This window comes from Miniopterus schreibersii (genome assembly GCF_964146895.1).
Source record: "Miniopterus schreibersii genome assembly, chromosome: 15".
NCBI lineage: Eukaryota > Metazoa > Chordata > Mammalia > Chiroptera > Miniopteridae > Miniopterus > Miniopterus schreibersii.
In genome coordinates this window covers 25,781,835-25,792,323 of record NC_138115.1, presented here as the reverse complement: position 1 = coordinate 25,792,323, position 10,489 = coordinate 25,781,835, and positions in this window count along the sequence as shown.

The following is a 10,489-nucleotide window of genomic DNA, read 5'->3' as shown; positions in this document are numbered from 1 at the left end:
TGACCTCAAAAGGGCAGGAGCATGCAACCTTCCTATGCCCCAGAAAGAGGACAACCAGAAATACTGGAGAACTATATTCCTAATGATGATACTTCAATGGGACTTTTTCAGGATTCTGCTCAAGGACATTTTCAGAGCTCCTTTGCAATGCACAAGCACCTGTTTGAAGATGCAGAGAGAAAATGCATGCTGTTATCCTATATTCTCCTGCTCTAATATGTTGTATATTTTTTGCCAAGCTTTTCTTTGCTGTTTCTTGTAAGGCATTTCCCAGGGAGTGACAGTGATTGAAATCCTGACCTCCGTGGAGATTCACAGAGAACACATTGTTCCTGGGGGGTGGGGAAAGGTAGGGAGTTCACAACAGTACCCATCTGCTAGGCCCATAGCACACATGGAGATGCCACATGCGGCCCACATTAGTGAGTTTCCACCCAGAGTTTCACGCTCTTGGCTTACACGGTGATGTGTTACCAGAGTCAGCACAGCAGAGTGGAGAGAGTGGTGCAGTTGTCATCACATGACCTGGGTTCAAAACCACCACTTTCTGGCAGGTGTCTGTGAGCAATTAACTCAGCTTCTTTGAGCCTCAGTTTTTTCAGCTGCAAAATGACAATAGTGATAATACCTTTCAGACCTGTTGTTAGAATCGAGTGAGATCATTTGTATAGAACACTTGGAACAGTGGCTGGAACTGTTGAAATCGCTATTCTTGCTGTCGTTGGTATTGGCGTTGGTATCTGGCCGGGCTCTGCAAGCCTATGCCTGGTGTTGAACCCTGTGCAGAAGCGGATGGTCATACTCGGAGAGCCAGGCCCTCGGTGCTCCTGTAGGAAAGCGTAGCTATTAAGTGCTGGGAAGATGAGACAGAAAAGGTGGGAAAAGCAGCAGTCCTTACATTTAATTATATGGGGTGGTTCTGGAATAAAGAGGTAGTTGTCTTACCAACCTGCCAAGATGCCTGATATTTTATCAGTAGAAAATCATTCTTCTGGTCTAACCTTTGGTTTGTCTAAGTGCCTCATAAACATTCATGAAGGAAATGAGGGACAGGGGAAAATGAGTAGCTAAGGCATTTCTAACATATACCTTGGTGGAAAGAACTAGAAAATTCTCCTGCCTGGTAATCTCCTAGCCAACAAAGCATATGCAAGATCCCACCTTGTGTGATGACATTAAAATTCTCATTAAAATGATTTTTCATCTGTCTCACTGGAATGGTTTCTGAACCAGCATTCTTGTCTCCAAATGGCTTCCTCTACTCCAACCTCTATATTACTGCCAGGGTAATCTTTCTACAAATAGATGTGATCAAGTCATGCACTTGTTCTAATGCCACGCGCTTCAAGATAGATACTGGTTCCTAGGTATGGCATGGGGGGGTTCCCCATTATCACACCCTTGGCCCCTCTTTAGCTTTGGTTTTACTGCTGCCTCCAGCTCCCTCATCACCAATAAACATTCTAAATATACACACGAATTGGCTAGGAAGGAAGTGTCACATTATTTTCTTTACCTATCACCTTTACAGAAGTTGTCCCCTTTGCCTCCATGACATTTAATGGAAATCATAGTCTGGGGAGAACGTTCCTCCATCAGCATCAGCATGTGATTCTTGTGGGATCGATAATTACAAGACTCATTCCTTCTGGACATAAGAGTGGGCACGTGACTCAGGCTCAGCCAGCCAGAGACCGCCTCCCCTTGGAAATGAGACTGGTCCGGGTACAGCCAAGTGATCCAAATAAGGCAAATCAGAGCCTTCCCTGTGCTTTATTCAATGAAGTTGGATCACTTTGGTCAGGAAGCTAGAATCATGTACACCAGGGGCTGCCAGAAGCTCTCCTCTCCTCCTGCCTCCAATGCACAGACACTGACAGCTGGAGGAGCTAAAATAGAAAAGGGGGAGGGAGGGAGAGAGAGAAAGAGAGAGACCTTGTTTTTATCCCTGGATCCAGTCAAGCCTGATGTAGTGAATTTAAAATAGGTCCAACATTTTTGACGCCCCCCCCCCTTCAATTCCGCCCTCCTTGTGTGTGGCTGGATTCGGTGGCTTTGCTTCTACCGAACAGAGTGTGGTAGAAATTACAGAGCATAACTTTGGCGGGTAGGTTTTAAAGGCGTTGTGGCTTCTGCCTGGCTCTCTTTTGGACCACTTGCTCTGGGAGCAGCTGGCTGCATATGAGAGGACACTGAAGCTGCCCTAAAGAAAGGCCCACATGGTGAGGAAACGAGGCCTCCAGCCAACAGCCAGAGAGGAGCTGAAGGCCCTTGCCCATGGCCATGTGCATGCAACATCTTGGAAGTGGACCTTTCAGCCCTAGTCAAGCCTTCAGATGCCTCGGCCAACATCTTGTCTGCAGCCTCATGAGAGACCTGAGCCAGAAGCACCCACCTAGGTCAAAATCCTGACCCTCAGAAGTTGTGAGATAATACGTGTTTGTTGTTTTAAGTCACTAAGCGTTGGGGTAACTTGCTTCTCAACATTAGGTAATTAACACATGAAGCATCTCCAGGTCCATTCTTGGATAGCCTATATTTTCTCTGTAGTTGAGGTGGGTTTCTATCTTTTACATCTGAAATTTCCCTAATTAGAATATCACCTTTCCCTTGTTCCCCCAACTTCTTCACCTAGCTAAGGCCTTCTTATCTCTCCGATTCTTACTGAGTATCACCTCCTTAGGGAAGGCTTATCTGTCCTGCTCCCCATGCTCCACCCCCCCCCCCCCATGCTGGGAGAGTGTCCTTTCTCTGAGTCCCCCTTCCTTCCATTCAGTGCCATTCTCATTTTGTGGGTCGCCCCAACTTGACTCTCAGCTCCTGAGGGCAGGGACTATGTCTTTTCGACATTGACCACTGTATCCCCACTACTAAGAAGAGATTTTACATATCAACACCCCCAGTCAATGTATTAGACACAGTCAGTGCCTCACATGCATCCCCTTTGCTGCCAGGCAGGATGGACCACTAGTGCCGGACTGCCCAGCACTGAAAACCCTGCTTCCCAGGAACCCCTCAGTCCTGGTCAAATCAAGGTTACCCTACAGTGACCTTGGTCACCCTGGGAAAATAGAGGTCACTGTAGGTGACCAGCTCCCAGCTCCTGCTGCAAAGGTCGGTGCCAAGAAGGACACATGTGACCACATTCAGAGATGGCCATTGGCTGACAGAAGCTGCCTCACCCAGAGGCACTGGGAGGTTCCACCACCTCCCTCAGGGGGCAGTGACTGGCTGATCCAGGGTTTCAAGAGCACAGCTCCCTTGTCACAAAGTGGGGCCACTCCGTGGTGCTATTTATGCTCCAAGGACTCCGTGATGGGTCAGGTCAAGGTGAGGCTCCACCTGAGATCATATCCTTGCTTCGCCCTTTCCCCTGCTTGTCCTGTTCCTCCCGCTTCCTTACGTGATTTGAGCAGCCTTTGTTACACCACGTGTACCCCAATCCCTGCATCAGGCTCTGCTGCAAGGGAACCCACACTAAGGTGGTAAATAGCTGCTGAATGAAGGAGGAGAATCTTAGTCACTTAGCATCTCTGAGCCTTAGTTTCCTGACCTGTAAACAAGGATAATATCCCTCACCTTACAGAGTCGTCATGAGAAGTAAAGGAACTGTGCCTGCCCCCAAGAGGAATTATCCCATAGCAACGCTCAACTGCACCCCCACATGAAAGAAAGCCCACCACACCCATAGTCCCCTTCTCTGCCCTGGGGTGAGCCAGGCTCTTCCCTCGGCCTGCAGGGACCAACAGCTTCCCTGAGTCTGACCCAGCCCATGGGTCTGATTGTGGAGAAAAAGCTTGTTCCTGAATTCAAGGGAGGCTCCGTCCTGCAAAAAGCTAGGCAGGCAGACAGGGAGTAACCAGCAAGCCACCTGATAGCAGCTTTGGGTGGAAAGCTGTGTGGGCAGAAGCACTTTTATTTTCTCGCAGATAAAGCAGACACGCTGAGAGCCTACCAGCCAGCAAATGTAAATTCCTGTCTCGGGGAGAGGAGACATCCAGACTTCTCCCTCTTTAAACCTCCCCAGGGTGTTTCTCCCTATTGGTAAAGAGGTGCAGGATGTGCAGGGCTCCTTGCGACAGCAGCAGGTGCAGGTAAAGGCAGTGGACAGAACCTCAGCAAAGTCCCACAGCAAGCAGTGCCAGCCCCCACCTGCTGACCGCAGCCCCCTGCCCCATCTGCCTCCCTGGGATTCAGGGTTCCAGGGGCAATGATTTTGTTGGAGGTTTAGCTGAAGGAAAACCCTTGACCTTGCTCTAGAACGGCAATTTCCAACCAGTGTGCAGCAAGAATTTTTAAAACATGCAGTCCCTGACTGTTTAGTCAGGGCCACTGACCTCTTTTCCCTTAGATTGTCAAATTAAAAAATGGCAACAGCCAACACAATAGCTGTCCTGTGTGAATGAACCAAAATTCTTTTTCATCAGATGGGCAAAAAAAGCATTTTTGGTGTACTACAGAATTTCAGTAATTAGTTTGTGTGTGCCATGAGATGAAAAAGGTTGAAAGTCAATGCTCTAGAACCACAGGCTTCTGAGAAGATAACAGCAAGCCCTGGTTATGGCCCTTTAGGGGAAATTGCCATTCCTCCACCACCCAAATGTGAGTGCAGGTCTCTGGTGCCAAAAGGAAGCTCTTGTGATTGAGGAGGGGGCAGAACTACCCCCAGAAAAATGCTCCAAGTCTCATCTTAAAGAGACCTGGCTTCAGAATCAGGTAGACATGGCCACAAGTCCCGGCTCCACTCTAATTGTCTCTGCGACCTTGGGTGAAGTCACATCTCCACATCTCTGAGCTTTCATTTACTCATCTATAAAATGGGTGTAATCACCCTTGCTCCACAGCACTGTGGGAGAAATGAGCAAACACCACAGCTGCAGAGCGCTGGGCTCACCATAGGCACTCATGCTGCAGAAGCTATGGTCTCCTTGAGCCTAAGAACTAGGCCAGGGCGCTCAGGCTACATGCTGGACCCACAGAGTCCAGCTTCAGAATCCCCAATCTGTTCTCTCTGCCCATCCCCTTCCCTCACCCACATGGCCAAGGCTTCAGGCTGTGCTGGACCCTATCCCCAGTAAAACCTGGGGCAAGATGGACCTTGCATTCTGAAAGGGGAATTCCAGATAGCTGAATATCTAACCAGAGAAATAAATCAGTCATGATGGAATTTCCACACAATAATAAATGTTGGATCTTGTCAGTTCCCATTCTCTATTACTGCTTAACAAACCAGCGCAAAACAGTACTTAAGATAAAACTATACATGTGAATATATAATATAGTTATTATCTTGTTTCTATGGGTTGACTGAATGGCTCTCACTTGGGGTCTCTCCTGCTATGGTTGGGGTTGGAGCCACTGATGGCTTGACTGGGCTGGATGTCCAAGATGTCTTGCTCACAAAGCTGGCAGCTGATACTGGTCATTTCCAAGGAGCTCAGCTAAAGCTGTTCCCCAGAGCAACCACACATGCTCTCTCCATATAATGACAGCAGCTGAATTCTGAAGGCTGCACACCAAGAGCAAGCTTGCTGGAGGCCCAGGGGAAGCTGCGAGGCTTCAGCTCCGGTAACCTAGCCTTGGACATCAAACAGCATCCCTTCCACTGCATTCTGTTGGTCAAGATCTAGTCACAGCAGCCCGGGTGCTCGGTGTGGACGTCAGGAGGCCGGTTCACCAGGCACCATCTTTGGAGACCAGTTACCACAAAAATAAAATGTCAATTAAGGATGAGAAGGGGAAGATTAGCATTTAACAAGTATCTGCTCTATGCCAGATTTTTCAAAATTTTCACCTCAGAAAGGTGTTCTTGCCCCTCATTTTTCAAGAAAAGGCAACTGAGGTGCAGAGAGATTATGACCCAAGGTCACAAAACCACAGGGTGGCCAGGCGAGAGTTTGGACTCAGGTCTGTGGGCTTCTGCACCTGGGGCCTTGTCTGGGCTGTGAGGATTCCCCCGGCAACCATTTCCTGGCCATTCTGCCTCAAGAAAGTGAGGGCTTCACATGCTGGTAATTAGCTTCTCCTTTCCACTTGGACAAGCTGCCCTTTCATTGGAAAGGGAAATGACTTCTGGCTCCATCGAGTAAATCCTGGGGCTGCCTGCTCTGACCACGGAGACAGGGAGGCCCATCCATCACTGCGGCCTGGCTCACCTGCTCCCTTCCTGCTGTATTAGCTCAGACCCTTGGCTCTGCCAGGAGCAGAGGCAGCCATGCCCGGGGTCCTTCCCGCCTCCCCAATTTCCCCCCTCCCCTGCTGAGCTGAGCCCCCATTTCCCCATGGATCTCCGGCCTGCTTTGCTGACTGGCTTCGCTAAGTTTCCCTGACTTTATAGACATAAGCCAGAGCTAGGTCATTAAGCCTGAATCTTAAAATCCCAGAGATTCATTCCAACCTAATGTCTGCAGCGAGGCGGGGAGGGGGCAGAGCACAAATGATCTAGCAGCACAGATTCAGGGCCTGAAGTTGGAGTTTGAGGCCACCCTGGCAGGACTGGCTTAACTCCAAAGGCCCCCAGGAGCTGGATACCAGGACACACCCCAACTCCTTGCCAAGTACTCCCGTGTAACCAGCTGTGAGGCAAGGCCTGTAGGATTTGAGAGAAGAGTGGAGAGCTTTGGCTCCAAGATCCAAGCATGAATGAGTGAATGAACCTTGTATAGCTTAACAGCAGATTTTATAGGGGTATATGCAGCACCCCCCAAAAGGCAGTATGGTCGGAAAAACACTATTCTATTCATCTCAGCCGGGTACTTATTTTATGCCCCTGGCATTAGAATGATCAGGTCCTGACAAGTGGCCCTAAATCGTCTTAACCACTCAACCATCTGGGGTGGAGGAAAGACTGTGGCGGCCTGAAGCCTAAGAAGAGGCTCTGTCCGGGTGAGCTTGCATGGGGGCCACAGGCAGAGAGAGGGAGCCACTGCCCTTGGACAAAGGACACAGGAAGCACGCCTGCAGGCCCTCCTAGTAAAAAGGCCCCACTGACCCAGGCGCTAATTCAATCACGTTCGCAGAGGAAATCAAAGCAGGAAGGATGGCAGGTTTGAAATGTCCCCCCTCGGTTCTTTCCTAATAGACAGAGGTTGAAATGTGAGGTGAGGGCCAGAAACTGTCCCCACCTCCACGGCACAGAAGTGATGGTCAAACCAGGAGGTACCTCAACGCCAAGGGCTGTTTATAAAGGCCACCCTCCTGCAGGTGGGAAGCCATTGGCATCCCTAAGCTGCGTCCCTCCTCTTGGGTATGAATCCATGCCCCCAGAGTCCCGGGGAAGGGCCTGTGGAAAGGTAAGGGTGCCCATCCTCCGTGGGCTCATCTGCAGTCCTGGCTCCAGGAATCACTCCGTTTTCCCCAATTAGGGCACCGATGCCCCTGCTTCTTGCCCTGGGGGGCAGGGGCCTGGGAGGGTGAAGCCACCTCTCCCCGGCCTTTCTTCCGAGAGCACAGAGCACCTCCCAGCTACCGCAGCACCTGTGCTCACTGTATCCCGATCTTCTGCTGAAACGGAGCTGTTCTAGCTCACTCCCCTCGTCTGTTCGGCAAGGGCTGGACCTAAATAAAGGTTCCTCCCAGATCTTAAATCCCTGATTTTTATGTCAGAGTGATGGACTGATATTAAACCAAATTCGCCCACAGAGAATTGCCTATAATTTTTTTCCTTACCATTATTCCCTGCTGCCTCCAATCCCAGGAGTCATTATGCTATCCCTGGTACTGGTTTCCCTCCCTGCTCTGCCACCGTGTCACCTTGGGCAAGTTCCTTAACAGCTCTGAGGCCCCGTCTCCCGCGTGGAAACGGGGTTGAAGCTGGCTGACTCACAATGTCATTACAAGGATCAAATGAGATCATGTCTGCAAAGCGCCTGCTTCAGAAGGGACTCGGGAGATGCTCAGCAAATGTGAATTCTCTCTGGTTCCTCCGACGTTCCCTGCTCCTAAGGAAATCCCTGCAGGAACGTCCTGCCTGGCCCGGCCCGACGCAGCCCCTTTGCTGAGGAGTAAGGTTTCTCCTGTCCCACTCGGTCCCTCCCCGGCAGGCCGTGGTGGCACAGGCGGCTCCGCCGGCTTGCGAGGGCTCACTGTGCTCCTCTCTTCCCAAGGCCTCATGTTGACGGTCTGCTATCGGCCGTGGTGGTCTTTACAGTACCAGCCACGCTGCAAGTCAAAGCTCCCCCCCAGGTCATTGGCCAGCACCCCCCGCTGGCAGGCTACCCTTCCCCACCATCCTACCCACCCAGGCCCGCGCACAGCCCACGAGGGAGGCAGGAGGCTGGGCACTGTGGGGACTGCTGGGCGTAAAACATGCTTTCCACCGGCTAAACAGGGTTGTCAACTGGTTCCACGGGGCCAGTCCGAGCCCACTGATAGCAGGATGCCCCTGACTTTCTAACAAGAGGCAAGACCAGCGGAAAGAACATGTACTCAGAGGCCGGTGGACCTTTATTGGATCAGAGGAACCCAATTGAAAAACAACTGCCAGAAAGCTTCTGGCTCAGCCAGGGTAAGAGGGGCTGTTTCTGAAATAAGACCGCTTCATTGTTTAAACATACATAGTTAACAGGTTATTTTTTTCTCCATGAACTGAAAAGAAAATTTTCTAAATCATATGTAAGAAAATGACCAGAAAATTATATGTAAGAAAATGACCAAAAAAAAAATGAAGACCACAGATTGTTCATAATAATACACTTATTTGACCCTTAAGGTTCACCGGGTCCTGTTCTAAGCACTTGACAAATGTTATCTTATTAAATCCTCGCAATCAGCCTGTGAGAATTACACTAGCATTAGCCCCATTGTGTAGATGAGGAGACTGAAGCGAAGAGAGAAACTCTCTGAAGTCGAGATCCGCAGCCTTCGACAAGGTAGCCCCTGATAGGCATTTGCTGGGGCAGGTGGCGGTGGCGTGGGAAGGGGGTCCCGGCACGCTCATGCCCTGCCTGCCCTGTTCCCTCTCCCTGACCACCTTCTCTGCCGGGACCGATGACCTACAAACTCTGGTTTATCTTCCACATTCTCACAAACTGTGGTGGAAGGAGGGGTGCCTTTCCTCTCTTGCCCCCCCCCGAAGAGATTAACACCATGATAGCCCATCAGTGGGATGCTAGGAAATGCTGCTGACACTAGGCAGAGAAAGGCTTGCTTGTCCCCTGGTACTCCCTGGAAGACTCTGGAAGCTCTAAGCTTCCTGCAGAGCTCTGGGCAGGACCCCCAGTAAGGGTGTGACCCTAGAGGCGATGGAGAAAAGAAAGAGAAGATGAGGCAGGAGGGGGCTCAGGAACTCCATGAGGAGGGACCCGGGAGACTAATCGGGTGACTCTGTGAGAGCAAAGGGAAAACAGCTTGCATGGACGCCCCGAGTTCTGAGTGCAGGCTTCACGGCCTACGACAAAGCTCACAGATGCCGTGGGCAAACTAAGAGCTTGCTAACCAATTTAAACAGTGCGGTGGGACGGATGGATGGTGCAGTGTGAAAATCGCGAGCATATTTCCAGTATTATTTATATAAAAAGCAAAACAAATTGTAGGGGATCAAGGAATAAAAAAGAACATAAAACTTTAATAAATCACCCAAACATTGATTTTTAAGTGAATAAGGAAATTAATCTAAAAGTATAAGAAAATGGAAGAATCGATATTCAATGATCATAACTAAAAGCTGCATTTTAACTACTGAGCCACAATTCAAGAAGACTGGAAATGAATTTAGGGTTTTAGTTGATGACTATGCTATTTTCATGAAATTAGTAGTGTCACTTAAAAATCACATTTTGGAAAAATTACATATCAGAACTGCATTGGGACTGTTCCTATAAAGAAAACATATCTGCTATTCCATTTCTTTTTCCATTAACAAATACAACATTCTTTCATTTGAAAAAAAATTAAGTCCCTCATTTACCTTTCCCAAATCCCCAGGGACCGGTGACCCAGGTTCATTTCTTCATTCATATACACATATTATTTTCTATATAGTTGGAATCATACTCTACATATCATTCTGTGACTTAATGTCTTAGAAAAGCTCCCTGTCAGTACATACAGACTGACAGAAGTCCTGTTTGCCATTACACTGCATTCCATGATATAATCACTCATTCCCTATTGAAGAAGCATTAGATAGTCTCCAACTCTCTACTAATGCAAACTATTTCCATGAGCCTGGAATGTTTGTGCTCATTTAAGAACTGCTGAAGGATAGATTCCTAAATATGGGATTACTAGGCCCAAAGGTGTGAGATGGTAGATATTGCCAAATTCCTTTCCAGTCATGAAGTAGCAGCGACTCTACTACTAACAACGTATGTGAATTATTGAATCTATAAAATAATTTCAGGAGAATCACCATCTTTAAAATATTGCCTCCTCCCATTTAGAATGTTTATCTGTCTGTTATCTCAAAATTTGTCTCATGCGGACCATGTACCTCTCCTGTCAGGTTGACTCCCAAACATTCTGACTTCTGAACTTGCTGCTAGTTCTA